General features: G+C 39.9%; 1 protein-coding gene and 1 long non-coding RNA gene across 2 annotated transcripts in view; both read right to left on the bottom strand.

The window, feature by feature from the left end:
* Window positions 1-18065, bottom strand: part of EXT1 (exostosin glycosyltransferase 1) — a 315513-nt gene that overhangs the window by 265375 nt on the left and 32073 nt on the right. The window lies entirely within an intron of this gene.
* The window catches only part of LOC134740036 (uncharacterized), a 104306-nt gene that overhangs the window by 55931 nt on the left and 30310 nt on the right, over window positions 1-18065 (bottom strand). Inside the window, exon 2 of the long non-coding RNA XR_010127275.1 lies at window positions 1-18065. This exon is cut by the window's left edge and continues 55931 nt beyond it; it is cut by the window's right edge and continues 13867 nt beyond it. This is a non-coding gene — a long non-coding RNA (uncharacterized LOC134740036).

The raw sequence follows: 18065 nt of genomic DNA on the forward strand, positions 1-18065 counted from the left end.
AAAATGTTCAGTAAACAGAGTTATTCATCTTTGCAAAAGATTTATAGATCAAAGAGTATTTGGATTCTGTCTCCCTTAAGAAAAATTAATAGCAAAGACACTATCTCCGTTTTACAGATTAAGAAGTGGAGCAACTGGATAAAATGACAAAATGCTTTGACTGAATCTCTTAAAAATTCAAAACTCTAAAGTATTACTATCTTGATAAGGAAAGAAATTCCACAGGAAACTTAGAGAGAGAAAATGGCTTGCAATGGTAGAGCTTCATTAAAAAAAAACAAGAGACACCAATTATCAGGTGACATTCACTCATTTCTAAAAATTAACTGAAGAAACGTGCACACGTGTTCCATGACTTCCAGCTTCCTGGTCATTACGGTTTCTGCCTCTCAGCAGTCCTTCCCCGTTGACACAAACTCCATGAAACAATCATCGGAACTGTCTGCTAAACTACATGGACAGCTCACTGAGTTGCTCAAGAAATGTTTAGGTAGAGGCCAAGTAAGTTTCAATCTCCGGTTAGCCTAGAGGTCCAAAGATGAAAATGTTATATCCTAGTGAAGGTGATGGGCTTGCAGACACAGACTTCCCAATGCTGTGCACTTCATGCTATACACAAAGACCACTCAAGGACTCAGGAAGCAGAGGAGAAACTAACCAGGCCAGTCTTACGTGGAACACTATTCCAAGACTCCACAAAGTGAGAGGATTTGGTCTAAGTCTACATGACTGAAAAGAATATCACCAGCTTGTGAAAAGGCGAGGATTTTCAGGCCATTCAAAGTGGAAGGAATCATATGTTAACAGCCCAGAGATGTGAAATATTCACGAGGAACAGTAGTGGCAGTAAAGATGACCTGGGAAGAATAATTAGGGTCAGTTTAGAAAGAACTATGTCTCAAAGCCTGGGGTTTTGCCAGCAGGAAAAGAGAGGGTCCAGAAAGCTTTTAAACAGGGAACTGGCCTAATTGGATCACTGTTTTAGACAGAGTTGTTCTATATGTGGACTGAAGAAAGCAAGGAAACCGCATGCTAGACTAGTTGCCAAAAACAAGACTATATAATTTATTCTGCTTAACGTGTCTTTGTTACTCATCCTTCCCTTCATTTCCCTCAAACACCTTATAACTATGACTAGGTCACTATAAATTCCTAAACTCAAAATAATATGGATGCCCAGCTTTCTGGAAAATTAAGGGTGCAAATCTGGAAAGAAGAAGGAGAAAATGTCTCATTTCTACCTGAAAGAAAACATTAAATGCAAACTTTTTGACAGATGATGGTTTCTGGAGAATTTTTTTTTTTTAACTTGAGTTACTTTTAAAACTTGTCATCACTGACAAGCACAAATTAGGTGGAAATTCATTTTTTAAAAAAATAGACAAAGTGGTAGAAATTAAGCAACTGGCAGTTATAGTAAAAAAAAATTCAAGTTCTCTTTTAAAACAAAGAAGTGCATATCTGCTTAGTAACTATAGTGCTAATCAAGGCAATCACACATCATTCAAAGTTATCACAAACCCATATTTTCCATTGCCATTCATCTAGAAGTTTCTGTATGAAAGGTATAGACTTTAACAAGGCTTGCAGTGTTCACTGAAAGCAGCTACTTATTTTTCCACCTCCCACAAAAGCGGATGAGCCATTTTCCTAAGCTTTGCTGAAGTGCCAACTGCGAGTCACACAATCATAGTCTGGACAGAGGTGAACCACGACAATTGATGGGACAACCAACTTCACAACATTCACTAACATGCCTGCCACATGCATGCAGATGCTGTGCTCTTGTTAGTCTTGAAAATGAATTGCTTTAGTTCTCTGTGACAATACTGAGGGGTCTGCTTAAGCATGACAAACTAAAAATCCTCTTACAAACACTGCTGCGATATTAGCCACACGTCCTTGCTTCGTTTTACAACTAGACTCTCCTGTGAGATCACAGACAAATTCAGCAGACTGTTTTGCTGTAGGTTTTACTTTAAGTATTAACTTCTCAGATCTTCCATTCTTATTATTTCATGGAGACAAACATCATACACTTAGTAAGACCAGAGCTACACTTTATTGATTGATTGACTGAGACGGAGTCTCGCTCTGTGGCCCAGGCTGGAGTACAGTGGTACAATCTTAGCTCACTGCAAATTCAACTTCCCAGGTTCAAGCTATTCTCCTGCCTCAGCCACTCGAGTAGCTGGTATTATAGACATGTGCCACCATGCCCAGCTAATTTTTGTATTTTAGTAGAGATGGGGTTTCACTGTTGGCCAGGCTGGTCTCAAACTCTTGACCTTAGGTGATCCATCTGCCTCAGCCTCCCCAAAGTACTGGGATTATAGGCATGAGCCACCGCGCCAAGCCACTACACACTTTTTTTAAAAAAATTTCTGGGATACATGTGCAGAATGTGCAGGTTTGTTACATAGGTATACACGTGCCATGGTGGTTTGCTACGCTCATCAACCCATCATCTACATTAGGTATTTCTCCTAATGCTATCCCTCCCTTAGCTCCCACCCCTCAACAGGCCCCAGTGTATGATGTTCCCCTCCCTGTGTGCATGCGTTCTCATTGTTCAGCTCCCACTTATGAGTTAGAACATGCGGTGTTTGGTTTTCTGTTCCTGTGTTAGTTTGATGAGAATGATGCTTTCTAGCTTCATCCATGTCCCTGCAAAGGACATAAACTCATCCTTTTTTACGGCTGCATAGTATTCCACGGTGTATATGTGCCACATTTTCTTTATCCAGTCTATCCTTGATGGGCATTTGGGTTGGTTCCAAGTCTTTGCTATTGTGAATAGTGCTGCAATAAACATATGTGTGCATGTGTCTTTATAGTAGTAATAATTTATAATCCTTTAGGATTATACCCAGTAATGGGATTGCTGAGTCAAATGGTATTTCTGGTTCTAGATCCTAGAAGAATCGCCACACTGTCTTCCACAATGGTTGAATTAATTTACACTCCCACCAACAGTGTAAAAGTGTTCGTATTTCTCCACATCCTCTTCAGCATCTGTTGTTTCTTGACTTTTTTTTTATTTTTATTTTATTTTTTTTTGAGATAGAGTCTTGCTCTGTCACCCAGGCTGGAGTTGCAGTGGCACGATCTCGGCTCACTGCAACCTCCGCCTCCCAGGGTCAAGCGATTCTCCTGCCTCAGCCTCCTGAGTAGCTGGGCTTACAGGTGCCCGCCACCACACCCGGCTAATTTTTGTATTTTTAGTAGAGATGGGGTTTCACTATGTTGGCCAGGCTGGTCTTGTACTCCTGACCTCAGGTGATCCACCTGCCTCAGCCTCCCAAAGTGCTGGGATTACAGGCATGAGTCACCACCACTGGCCTTTCCTGACTTTTTAATGATCACCATTCTAACTGGCATGAGATGGTATCTCATTGTGGTTCTGATGTGCATTTCTCTAATGACCAGTGATGATGAGCTTTTTTTCATATGTTTATTGGTCGCATAAATGTCTTCTTTCACACTTTTAAATATGCTTCTAGATGGAGTCTTTGAAAATGCTCTCAATTCCCCAGGAACCAACAAACAGATAACATTTCAGAGACTCTGAAGTGGATACAAGGAAAGATCAGGTGAGGAACTAAACTGTGGCAAAACAAAACAAAACAACAACAACAAAACCCAGACCAGAAAAACCAGGAACACCATGATTTCACAAAGTTGCATCAAAAAAGTTGTCAATTTTCTTCTTTTTCCTCTGGTTGCAAATCAGAAATATTTAAAAGTTTTAATTCAGAGGCTTCCTTCACCAAATGAATCTAAGAATCTGGTATGTGTTGTAAAACTGCATATTGTGTTGGGCACTCAGGAAAAAAATTCTCTGTACATTTGAACTTACACTTTGGGAAATTGCTAAAGGTAGTTTTAGTCATTCACATTCCAAACCAAGCACGACCAAAAACAAGTTTTTAAAAGTTCAAGCATATTTGTGTATTGGGAAAAGTTAGGAATGTAATATTTAGTGGGTGGGCATTTTAAAATAATGTACTTGTCCCAAATCTTCCACTGCACAGTGGAGCTGCAGAAATGGGCTGGAGTCCTCACTCTGCCACTAAGTATCTGCCTGACCTCGGACATGGGACTGAAGTCTCTCAGTTTCAGTTGCCACATTTGAAGAGAAAGAGGAGGTGAGAAGAAACTGGACACAAAAATTCTAAAGGCCATTCCAGTTCCAATAAGGTTACTGTCCAGTACTATCTTAAAAGTTCTCATTCAGCTATCACAACTGTTTGAAAATTAACTTTAGAGATATGAGTTAATCAACTACAGTTGGCCCTTGAACAACACAGGTTTGAACTGCTCATTCCCACCTACATGAGGATTTACTTCCACATCTGTCACCCCCAAGACAGCAAGACTAACCCCTCATCTTCCTCCTCCTCAGCCCTACTCAACATGAAGACAATGAGGAAGAAGCCCTTCATGATGATCCACTTGCACTTAATGAATAGTAAATATATTTTCTCTTCCTTATTATTTTCTTAATAACATTATTTTCTCTAGCTTTATTTATTTATTTATTAGACAGAGTCTCGCTCTGTTGCCCAGAGCTGGAGTGCAGTGGCATGATCTCAGCTCAAGTAGCCTCCGCCTCCCGGTTCAAGCGATTCTCCTGCCTCAGCCTCCTGAGTAACTGGAATTACAGGTGAGCACCACCCACACCCAAAACAGTTTTTTTATTCTTAGTAGAAATGGGGTTTCACCATGTTGGCCAGGCTGGTCTTGAACAACTGGCCTCAAGTGATCCGCCCACCTCGGCCGCTTAAATTGCTGGGATTACACATGTGAACCACAGCGCCAGGCCCAGCTTGCTTTATTGTAAGAATACAGCATATAATATATAGAACAAACAAATACGTGTTAGTTGACCGTTTATGTCATCAGCAATGCTTCCAGTGAACAACAGGCTATTCACTGTTACATTTTCAGGGAGTCAAAAATTATACATGGATTTTCAGCTTCACACAGGGTCAGCACCCGCTAATCTACACATTGTTCAAGGACCAACTGTACTTGTAGATAAAGCTAAGCTTTCTGGAAATAAAAGTGTTTTAAAAAATTAAAAGCTAATATTATAGATGTTTTGCTACCCAATATGTGCTCGACCAATGTCTGCTCATAAATGATGAAGTCAAATGGGGAATAGACAGCTGCCATCTCTAAGTCTCTGGTAGATTGTTTGTAACATAGCCATAATTCTCTCCCTAAATGCACACTGTTGAACAATCCCCTCTCTCACTGACTGTATGTTTAGCCAGGTAACTTGCTTTAACCAAAGGAATGTAGTAGAAATGACACTGGGAGACTCTCAAGTCTAAACTTCAAGAAGCCTGGCATTTTTGAATATTGTTGTCTTGGGGCACTGGCACCACATAAACACACCTGAGCTAACTGGCTGGAGACGCCTTCCACCTGGAGTACCTATACCACCTCCAACACTGTGTCTGGCTCATAGCAAGTGTTCATTAAACTGCAGTTCTTATTTACACAGGCATAGCTTGGACTAGCTGAAGGAAGAATGTGGTGTGAAGTAACAAAGAAGAATGAGGGGAAGGAATACAAGGGCTGGATGGAAGAAGGTGCTATAGTATTCACTGGGTGACTGACTGCTTGAGACAGCCACTGTTCTGTTCCTTGTCCAATGAACTTTCCAGGATGGACATAGTACATAACAGAGCCTAGCTTTAAACTAGACTGTACACACCATGGCTGAGGAAATCAGACCAACATGAAGGGGTTTCATCTTAGATCAAAGCAGTGGTCAAGTCAATACTAATTGGAAGTTGCAAGAATTATCCTCTCCCAATTATTAAATTAACAATCCAGCAATCTTAACTCAGCAAGGATAAGACCAGTTACATGCTACTTGGTTTTTAGAAGCTGCACATTAAATCAGAAACCTAATCTTAACATAGTCTACTTCTGCTAACTCTCTTTTAGCTTGGCGACATTTGCGTTGATTCATGATTCATAAGCCCCACGCTGTAAGCTTTGCAGGGCTGGATCAACAGAGTGATGGCTATTAAAGGGAAATAAATCATTTATTTTCCCACTGTGGAAGGTGAGCTTAAGTCACCATCTACAAGAAATAGCCATGGTGGCAGGTTTTTAGAGCATTTGCAATTATTAGTAACAGTTACAATAACTGCAAATACAACTTTCTGATTACCTGAGAAGGGCCCCCACTATATATCTAGAGCTTTAGAAAAACATTTTCATTTAATCTTCATAGCACCTTTCAATGGAAATGTTATTATTCTCATTTTTACTGCTAAGCAGGTTGGTTCAGCGAAGTTGTGTGGCCACAGAGCTTACAGTGCCAGAGCTGAGCCGGGAATGCAAGTCTGGCAAACTCGGAAGTTCAAGTTCTTAACCATTCTTCAAACAATGTGGTCAGCCTCTTCTTGGCACCTTGAAAGAAAATTCAAAAATGTAGACATGCTTTTAAAATCCTGTCTTACAGAGAGATCACACCAGTTTTTGTTTGTTTTAGGTTCCAGGGTACTTGTGCAGGACGCACAGGTTTGTTACATAGGTAAACATGTGCCATGGTGGTTTGCTGCACCTATCAACCCATCACCTAGGTATTAAGCCCAGCATGCATTAGCTCTTTTCCCTAATGTTCTCCCCACCCCACTCTCCCCTGACAGGCCCCACTGTGTGTGTGTGTTGTTCCCCTCCCTGTGTCCATGTGTTCTCATTGTTCAGCTCCCACTTGTAAGTGAGAACATGCACAGCAGTTTTTTTTAATCCCATGTTAAATAGTGTGGCTAATGCAGTACATTCAAGATAAATAGAAACCAGAAGTGAAAAACTTGCCCGACACCTAAACCTGGATATATATTTCCTATTTTTAGGTGGCAGAATATATTACAAAAAACACATTCCAAGTGCACATGCCTGATAGACAATAAACACTCAAAATAAATTTTAAAATAATCTTTAATGGTAAATATTTTTTATATTCAATAGACAAGAGACTTTCCTCAAATTTTTTAGAAGAGTTGTTTTCATTATTACTATTACCATTGCTGTTGTGTTATTGTTGTTATTTATTCAGTCCAAGCCTAAGCCGCAAGAAGCTTTAGAGCTTCTACTTTGCCCTTTTGAGACTCTACTATCATGTGAACAAGCTAATCTGCCAGAGAGGCCTTTTCCCTGGAGTACCTACACCCCCTTCTAGCACAGTATCTGGTTCATAGCAAGTGTTCATTAAACGGCAGTTCTTATTTACACAAACATAGCTTGGACTAGCTGGAGGAAGCAAGTCATATGAAATAAGAAGAAAGACTTAGAAGGGACATACTAGTGTATGAAGTAAACCACTTAGCTCTTTGCACTTGCCCGTGACTTGTCTTGATCAATATCACCCATGACTTGTCTTGATCAGTATCCTGTAGCAGAGGTTAACTTCCCATGTGTAACAATTTACATAAAGAGAGGCAACAACCTGTCACTTTTAGCTTAAAATTTCTACAAACAGAATCAAAGAGTGGTCTCACTCTAGCAGTGCGAATCACTAATAGCACCCTCCCACAGTGCTCTTCAGCCCAGTACCCCGTCTATTCCTCTCTGGTTATTCTGATTCCATTTCCTCCTCCCTGGGCTGGTGACCTCAACTCCTGCTAAGCACCCCCTCCCACTTACAAATCATGAAACTAAAAATATTGTCTTATGAAGCAGACAAGGGAGTAAAAATTACACTTTGGCAAAGTGTAAGTGGTAGGTAGCATGTTTGGAAGGACTACAGATCTAGAGTTAGCGGAGATAGAAAAAGAGGTGCTACAGAAATCAAATGAACACCAGGAAATGGTATTTGAATGGCAAACTTCATCTTTGGAAATGACTTCACACCACAGGTTAAAAGATACTTGTAGCAACGTGGTAGGCATTGGGTTTTTGTTTTTGTTTCTTTTTTTTTTAATCTACTATTGGACATCATGGACAGTACAACCAAATGATTAATGCAAGGCCCAGGGTGAAAATCTACCTGTAGTAATAATGTAATAATACAATGATCTTTTCATAAAGATTAGCTATGATCCAGGCCACTGATCCGGGCCATAAGAATTTCAGTATCCACATATGTAAAAGGTTTTCTACAACAATCCTGTGAACTAGTTAATATCCTCACACACACGTTTCACTTCTGAGAATGAGGCTTTAAGCAAAAAAGGTGATTATTTTTATATTGAGAGCCATGTTGTCAACAGCAGATATATCTGATTATGTCCAAGTTTAAAGTAGACATAAAAATGTTTATAAACTTCAGCAAATTTGATTTATACAGTAATGTAACACCGATGGTGCGTTTTCACTACAAAAATGTATTTTTGAAAATTGTTATTTCACTTAACATTTTTCTGATAGTCCCAAGATTCTTAAAGGACATCATAAACTTGTGTGTGTGTGTGTGTGTGTGTGTGTGTGTGTGTGTGTGTGTGTGTGTGTGTGTGTGTGTGTGTGTGTGTGTGTGTGTGTGTGTGCATATCGTAAGTGAATGCATGCATACACATATCTACTTAGAGTAAACATACAGTTATTTAAAAAAATAATCTCCCAAAGTATTGAAAGTTCCTTATCTCTGCTATGATTTGTTTCGATCCCCTCAAAATAACTAGTGTTTGGCATACAAATATTTTAAAGTTAATGTAAATTAAAATTACTCCTCTTTTAAAACTATCAGAAGGTGAGATAAATTGGATCTCACCCAAGTGTTTGAAAAATCAAAACTGAAAATAACTGATTTAGGGAAAATCGGAACTGATCTATAAAGAAAGCCATAATTTTTGAACTTCAGTATTAATACAAATGTAAATAATCTTTTAAACTTTAGGAGTTAAGACCAAACAAATTATTTTATGACTACTAAGTGTGAATTAATGGGAATTGTATTTTATCATGTACAAATAATATATTAGAATCACAAGAATAGCAGACAGGAGCAGGAACCTTCTGGAAATCTCCCCTGACATAAATTAAGTTGAAATTACTTACTGCAAATGGAAGCTATGTGTAACTGTTCCCTCCATCCTGGCTAGAAAAGGGATCTCAAGAGGTATGAGCACTAAACAGGGAAAAAAGACTTTACATAAAATAGCCAATCTAAATATAAAACCATATGAAATATTAAGGATGCGATTTGAATGTTCCTGAGGCCGTTTTAAAGCTTCCATTTGTGATCTGACCCTTTCAGAATAAATATTAATTTATTTGTTTTGAAGTAGCTTTTATGAACAAAACAGCCTCTCATTTCTATCATGTAAGTGGGTGTAGTAAACATAGTTAAGCTGTGAAAGTGAGAATTTAAATAAATAAAAATAGGGTCAATAAAAAGCTACTTCAGTCCACAAATGATTCCGTCATTCAATTTCTGTAAATTGGTAGGTAGAGCATTTTGCAGTGTCTGTCAGCATTTCCATCCTTAGGACTGAATAAATAATTGAAGAATAAATAATTGTGCCAGTGCCTGGTCTCGGGGTGATTTTTATAGATTGCCATCTAATGATAGTACCTTCTGCGTGACACTGTATTAATATGGGATAAAATTACATAGTTCTTTGTTTGCGCTGACACAGTGATGTTACAATGTCCTTTACTATTGTCTGTAATACAAGGCAGAGGTAATGGTGCAGTGAGTTTTTTACTGTTAAAATCTCCATGACGGGAAGAGACAGCTCTGTGTATTTCAAAGAAAGTAAGTTGGCAATGACGATTACCATCGCAAAAGTAGTAAGGGGGCAGGGGTGGGGGAGGAGTAAGGCTAAGAAAAGGATTGTTTTGATTACTAATGATGAGTAAGGCTAAAAATAGCTCAACTGGAAGATGATACCTCTTCAGCTTGCTACAGGAATTCTTCAGACCCCTCTCCTCTCCCATCCTTCTATCCACCCATTCTACAAATATCTCACAAAAAACTAATGCTGCACTTGGTACTGGGGTTTTAAGACTTATCAAGACAGAAACGTTCCTTTTCTGTCCAATTTCAACAGGTCTCTTTAGGTAGAGAATATGACAATGATATTATTTTTAATAAACAACAGCTCCCACTCTTTGAGCTCCTATTGCATAAGAAGCACTTAAATCTTAAAACAGCATCCTGTCCCATTTTACAAAGGAGAAGCTCCAAAAGATGATACACCTTGCCCAAGGTCCTAATTACACAGGTAAGTAGGTTAAAAGAAGCCAGGATGAAAATCTAGGTTCACTTCCCAGAATGCAACACTGCCTCTCCTAGTCTACCCTCATCACAGACCCACCAAATCAAAAAGAGGAAGGAATGTATCATTACTCACTTTGGGCGGGTATTAGACTCCCCGCCTTGGTTCCCTCATTTGCAAAATGGAGAAAAGAATACCTATCTCAGAGGTATACGGTGAGCATGAAATTAGTTGATACCTGTAAAGTTCTTCGACCAGTTCCCTGACCTACAGTAGGTACTTAGAAAATGTTTACTATCACCATTGCTTCAAAAAAGCAGGAAAGGATCAATGATACTGAGCATGCTTTAAGTACATATGGATGTATGAAACCATTCTGATTTAGGAAACTGATTTAGGACATTAGAAATGTTGTGAGAGCCATTTTCTCCATTCCATAGCACATAATCTGCTCTACATAATTTAGCATTTAATTATACACTGCCTTACATTGTTGCCTAATTGTCTGACCCAGCAAGACTCTAGTTTACCCTAAGGGGGAGACCCTTTTTGCTTCTCTCATTTCTCCCTAAGCCCCTGTGACCAGACCGTCAGTACTTTTGACTTAACATCAATTAATATTTGCAGTGGAAGTTTTACTCACAGAAAACATAATAGGATGAGATCGAAAGCAATGTGGAAATTGGTTGATTCTGGAGATGGATCTGGCTGCACATTTTTTCTGTTCATCCAACTTAATCATACCAACATCTTAGCTTGGCCGTGTCTTTTTTCTATTCCTCCATCATACCAACATCTGTTCACAAGTGTGTTGGGATTTTAGCAAGGCATTTAACAAAATGTTTCAAGTCAGTTTCAAGGCATGATAAAAAAAAATCGAGAGAAAAACATTATTAGTGGGAACTCTTACCCAAAGGGACTTACTAATGGGTTATGGGAACCCAAGGCAGGTAGGTCTACAGAGATGAACAGAAGGGTTCTGACTTGCCAATATAGCCATCCAAGACACGAGGAGCACGATTCCCAAATTTGAGAGACGCCTGAAGTGGAGCAAGAATGACCTGATACTGGACTTCAGGGGCAGATGCCAATATTATCTCATCAGGTTGGAATTTGAAGCCAAATCTATTAAGAATTTCAGTATCGAAATATGTCAAAAGTTGTAGTGAAGTCCACCAGAGGATAGAGGAAGATATATTCACTTAGTAGCCCATCTAGAGTCTTTACAAATTTTTAATTGATTAGAACTATGCTATACATTAGTGACATATGCTAACTAATTCAATTTTAGGTTACTCAAAGAGAAATGAAATGACACCTCCATCAGTGAAGCATGCTGTGGATGGCATTCATCAGAAATAGATGAGCTCTGGCAGGGTGCGGTGGCTCACCCCTGTAATCCCAGCACTTTGGGAGGCCAAGGTGGGCGGATCACTTGAGGCCAGGAGTTCAAGACCAGCCTGGCCAACATGGCAAAACCCCATCTCTACAAAAAAATACAAAAATTAGCTGGGCATGATGGCACGCACCTGTAATCCCAGCTACTCAGGAGTCTGAGGCACAAGAACTGCCTGACCCTGGGAGGCAGAGGTTGCGGTAGCTGAGATCATGCCACTGCACTCCAGCCTGGGCTACAGAGAGAGGAAAGGAAGAGAAGAGAAAGAAGAGGGGAGGGGAGGGGAGGGGAGGGGAGGGGAGGGGAGGGGAGGGGAGGGGAGAAGAGAAGAGAAGAGAAGAGAAGAGAAGAGAAGAGAAGAGAAGAGAAGAGAAGAGAAGAGGAGAGAAGAGGGCCTTTTAAGAAGGATCCAGCACAAATAATTCCTTATACAGAAAGGGAAGCATTCATGCCCATTTATTTCAGAAGAATGACTGTGTATCATATTAATAACATATAGCTATGACTTACTGAACAATTACTAAAGCCAAATACTGTGTTAAGCATTTTATATGGATTTCCTTCTCTCATCTTTCCAACAGTCCCTTGGGGCAGGCACACTCCAGCAGGTTTGACTTCATTAGAGAAGGGAGGAGGGTTCTCCTGGAACCTTCCTTCTCAGTTAACACAAACTTTTCAGGCCCTCTCCCAGCCTCACCTTTCAGACCCTTCCACTCCCGCAGCACAAGAGCGGACAAAGAATTAAGGAAAAGGCAAAACCGGAATGGGGGTGGGGTGGGGGTGGGGGTGGGGGTGAGGGTGAGCTATGACAGAAATGGAGAAATTAGATAAATAACTGTGGGGAGTGGGAGGGGGAGGGAAGAAGGATGGGAGATGATCTAAGCAACCAATAGGAAAATATGCATTTTTCTGAGATCACCACCACAAAAGTTCAGAGGTTGCTCTAGACACGGTAAATCTTTTCGTGTCTTCAGAAGTCATTTTCTGTCCCAGACATTCGCCCCTTTTCCTGTTGCAAAGAGAAAGGGGCCAGCGACCCGTGAAGAGCCAGGAATGCATCCGAGGGAGCTCCAGCTAAGTTGCACGGAAGCTATTGTGCTCCTGTGAAGTTCAAAGGAAAGGACCGTCTGTCCGGGCCGCTGAGCTGTGGTGCAGGCAGAGGGCGCGGAGGCCCCGGCCAGGCAGAGCCCCACGCGCGTCCGGCCCCTCGCACCGCGGCCACCACCCTGGCTGCCTCGTGGGGGGCTACGAGAGAGAGGAGAGGAAAAAAAAAAAAAAATGTCCCCACCAGACGGGTGAGAACATTGAATTGAGCGAGCCCGGGGCTTTGGGATCCGGCCAAGGGGTGAGGGGCGAGATATTTACATTTCTCCAGGCAAGAGAAGGGAGAGCTGGGGGCTGGAGGGAAGGCTGGGAAAGAGTAAAAGAAAACAAACTGCTCTTGCCATTAAATATTCATGACAGCAGCTTTGCTAAGGCTAATGGAAAGCATATAAATCCCTTTACAACTTTGTTAAATGCAAAACGAAAAAAAAAGATAGATGAGGGTCACAGCTTGCTCTGGGGCAAATTGGAAGGAACATGAACATCTGGACCACAGAAGCCTGGAAGCTCAGGGAGAGGAGAGCCGGCTGTGGGTTTTATTCAGACCCGTGCCAGTAGGTGTAGATACCAGTCTCATTCATTTCCCATCACTACAATAAAACACTAGTCAAAAAGCGGGTTTTCAGTAACCCCACACTCCGAACAGGCATTTTTCCTCCTACAATTTTTTGTCTCAGATATAATGCCATGGTTACATCTGACAGATGTTACTGCTTTAAATCCTGCTTAAACACTGCTCTGATTTCCAGGAGCACCTGCAAAGGAATCTTTGAGCAAGTGCCCCAATTCCTGGGCCCAGAGAGACCAGGCTGTGCACAGTGTTGGAGTCTGACAAACGATAGTATCCGGGAAGATCAAGGCTAGACTCACCCCAGGCCGCTCTAGTTTTAGGCACCTTGACCGTGTTGTGTCTCCATTCCGATACTGCAGCTGGACAAAAGGAAGAGAGGTTGATCTATGTGTTCCTTCTAAGGATACATATCAGGAGGGGTGTCCTCTAAGGCACAGAAATGTTTGTAATGAGGGGACGCTGCACCCTACACAGTGTTTCTAACGACACAAGTTTCTCATTATTTAAACAATGAAAGACGTTCCTTTGGAAGAAAGTTGTTATTTGTACTGCAGAGGGTAACTGTTCTGGGTTTTTGTTTTTGTTTTTGTTTTACAGTTTATATATGGTATGTTAGGCCATTCTTGCGTTGCTATAAAGAAATACTGGAGACTGGGTAATTTATAAAGAAAAGAAGTTTAATTGGCTCACAGTTCTGCTGGCTGTACAGGAAGCATGGCAGTGGCATCTGCTTGGGTTCTCCTGAGGCCTCAGGAAGCTTACAGTCATGGCAGAAGGGGGAACAGGCATCTCACTTGGCAAGAGAAGGAGCAAGACAGAGTGGGGGACAGGTGTCACACAGTTCTAAACAATGGGATCTCATGGGAAATCACTGTGTCCTGAGGACAGCCCCAAGCCATGACGGATCAGTCCACATGACCCAAACACCTCCCACCGGACCCCACCTCCAACATTGGGGATTACATCTCAACATGAGATTTAAGGGGGACAAATATCCAAACTATATCATATGATAAAGAGAAAACAAATACATACATGGTTATGCTTTGGACAGGGAGTAGATTTATATATCCCCACTGAGATAATTCAGGGGAGAGGGAAGTATATTCCTAAAACAAAACATAAAGCAATATTCCAAAAGAACCTCCCAGAAAATTTATAAGTTGCTTTATAAGAGTTATATGATCTCAAAGGCCACAAAACACAAAGTCAGCTGCTTTCACTTGTACATGTAAGGTATCAACACCGATAAGGTTTTGAGAAAGAATTTCACTTTCCCCATTAGATTCCCATTCCAGTAGGAAAAGGGTATTGTGTCAACACTGTTGTTTAGAACACCCACTGTAATCATTTTGTACTTTCATTCTAGAGAACGTAGATATAATTGGCTGGTTTGGATGAATGTTAACAACAGCTGTAAACGTTAGTAAGTTTTCAATGGGCCCCTCCATCACTGTTACTCCCAAAGTCTTTGTATATATTTCCACTATCACTCAGTAATTATTCCTTTCAGGAATATGTCTGTCTCAGCCCCTCTCCCCATAGAACACCTCCTCGAAGGCCTTGAAGGCCAATGGCTGTGTTATTCACCCTCATGCCCAAAAGCAATGCAAGTGTCTTATGGATTCCTCAGGAAACCCAATCCCTGCCACAAGTGCTCACACCGTCAGTGCTCACAAGAGTAAGTGAGCTCCTATTATAAAGAAGGGTCTGCTGACAATTACCTTCACTCAGCAGAGTGAATATTTCATGAAATTTTTAGGAGGTCAAGATGCCTTTCTTTCTTAAGTAAATCAATTACTTATTTTTTATCTTGTATTTCAGTTATAGAATTGACTGTACAACTGGATGAAAATTATACAGTCATTTTTCTTTCATATAGACAGAAAATCAAGATTATTAATGAGCAAATAAAAATAGAGTAATAATAAAATATTTCTTTTTTGTTGTTGTTGTTTTGAAATGCTTGGAAAGCAATGTTACAATTTAAAACTACAGGGAAAGGAAGGGGGTTGAAAATCAGTCTCCAGACAGAATTTTCAATTAAAGAAACAACACACAGAAAAGTCCAAAAACAAGTTCATTTTTCTTCCAAAAAGTACACTTTAGATTTTTTTTCTTTTTAAAATAACATAAACAAATGATTCTACCAAGTCCAGAATTTCTAGGAGGCAAGACACAGTCCTTTCAAGGTAGTATGCTAGGAATGCCAAGAGTTCTGCTGTATATGAAAAAGGTCACCAATGAGCAAGGAGCTTCCAGCTCCAGGTATTCTCAAGCCTTCCAGGACCATCACAGTCCCCTAGGATCCACCTCCAAGGCCTTCTTCCTTACTGAGGGGTATGCAGCCAGGATTCAACTGAGACCACCCTGATCAAATTCCCACCAAAGGAGGACTCAACGTATATGGGAACCAAATAGAATAAAAACTGTATTTCCACAGTTATTGCACCATAGATAGCTCTCCATACACTTCTATAGCAAAAATACTAAGTCCTTACTGCTACAAGATCCTATCCTGAAGGATCCTTAAAAGCAGCATTACCTTATTGCATTTATCATCAAAGCAGTAAACACAAGGCTTGGTACACTGGAAGTGCTCAATAACATTTGTGGAATGAAAGAACATGGCAAAAGAAATAACGAAACCAAACATAATTCAGCAGAAGATTTAGGTCTTAATTATTCTGAAAAGCAATAAAAACAGAATTAACCTAGGGACTCTAATAATAAATATCAAACAAAGTGACAATAAATTAACTTCACAATTTAAAAAAATGTTTTTAAAGAGTTACCTTTTCTACCTAGTATTCCTGGCTAGGTCCACACTTTAACAAATATTCTTTATATTTTCATTAACAACACTTTCACATTCACTACAATTAAAATCAGTACTTACAGCCTATATTATAATTTCGATTGTGTTCTTTTTAAAAAAAGAACATTTATGAATACCAAAATGCTTCTGTTATAATTTGAGTGCTCATTCTATATACTACTGGCAACAGACTATTCTTAGTAGTAATCATATTTTGTATTTCTTTATAGTTTTATTATTCAGGTGTACCTCCCTAGACACTACGATTTAGTCTTGGCCATTTTTTAAAACAAATTTTTTTTCTATTCTTTAAGTCACTTTGAATCTACAGATTCTTTTTCCAACTCCTTTTTTACACAACTCATTATGTATCTGTTGAAGAAGAACAAGGGGCATTTGACCAGACTTTTCCTTTTTATTTTTATTTTATTTTATTTTTGAGATGAAGTCTCGCTCTGTCACCCAGGTTGGCGTGCAGTGGCACAGTCTCCACTCACTGCAACCTCCACCTCCTAGGTTCAAGCAATTCTCATGCCTCTGCTTCCCGAGTAGCTGGGATTATAGGCACAGGCCACCATGCCCAGCTAATTTTTGTATTTTTAGTAGAGATGGGGTTTCACCATGTTACCCAGGCTGGTCTCGAACTCCTGACCTCAATTGATACACCTGCCTCGGCCTCCCAAAGTGCTGGGATTACAGGCGTGAGCCACCATGCACAGCCAACTTTTCCTTTTTAAATTTTACTAACAAGGCTTCCTAGGTCATGACCATTTTTTGGTGGAAAAAAAAAAAAAGCTTAGTCCCAAAGGTCATTCTGAAAGACATTTACATCATAAATACGTCATCTTTCCGCAAATGAAGGGTAATTAAAGAAGGGTAAACATGTAGCCTTTGGTTATGTTACATCACATACCACCATGTTGGGAAATTTTAAATTGCTCCTATTCATAAATAGGGAAATATGAGTTATAGATGTGTTTAGTTAAAAAAGATTAAGGAAAACCAAGAGTGATACCTGCACATATGCAAAGAAAAAAAAAGTCTCAAGTCAAAGACAAATTGTTACAACGATCAGACTTTTGAGAACACAAAGAACAATCACACTGAATTCCATTCAAATATTAAGAACCTACCATGTGCAAAAAAACTGCTGCAAAAACACGAGTTAAGATTTTAAGTTCCATTAAAAGAGAAGTTATGATAAATGCACACACACTTAATGATTCCTGTTTTTGCTATAAAAGTTCTTACAGGCTATAAAAATGTTACTAAAAATATGTCCCTCATAGACAAGATTTTTCATGAGTAAAATGAACACAATTAGATATACTGACGAATCAGGAAAATAGTCATCAAAAACATTTTTTAATCAAAGTCAATTCTGCATAGGAAAAAATAATTTTAAGGGTACAAAAAGCAACGTACTGAAATATTAAGGAAATTTGATCCCCTTATCTTTAAAAATAATCAACTATAGTTCAAACAAGCCAAGCAAATGGGAAGATACTAATTTTTCACCATGTCCACAAGTTGGAGGCTAATTTCCCTCTGTGCATGAAGAGTATTAATTACTCGAATAAAACCTTTTTGGTAAAGCTTAGAGTTCCTTTTGATGTCAAAAACACAGAAAGTTCAAAGGTTAGACAGCCACTCAACAGTATGACAGGCCTAAAACCTGAACAGGAAACTCATTTCTAAACTTACCCGTAAGGTATTGCAATCCTAAGGCCAGAGTGGCCAGGCATTGTTCAGCCGGCTGATGTTTTTGTACTTTGCCTAAGGATTTATTCAGAGGGGTGACAATACCTGCCTCATCACCAAGGAGAAACATTCTTTTGGATACAAAGAACCCCAGCCATTTCTTCTAACACTGCCCCCACCCCCACCCCACCCACTAATTACTTTCTCAACATTCTGGAAGGCTAAAGACACTAGTCAAGTTGAATAGCCCCGGATTCAGCCCACATTATGTTCTATCTTGCACTTCACACCCCT

The sequence above is a fragment of the Pongo pygmaeus genome, chromosome 7, assembly GCF_028885625.2.
Source record: "Pongo pygmaeus isolate AG05252 chromosome 7, NHGRI_mPonPyg2-v2.0_pri, whole genome shotgun sequence".
Taxonomy (NCBI): domain Eukaryota; kingdom Metazoa; phylum Chordata; class Mammalia; order Primates; family Hominidae; genus Pongo; species Pongo pygmaeus.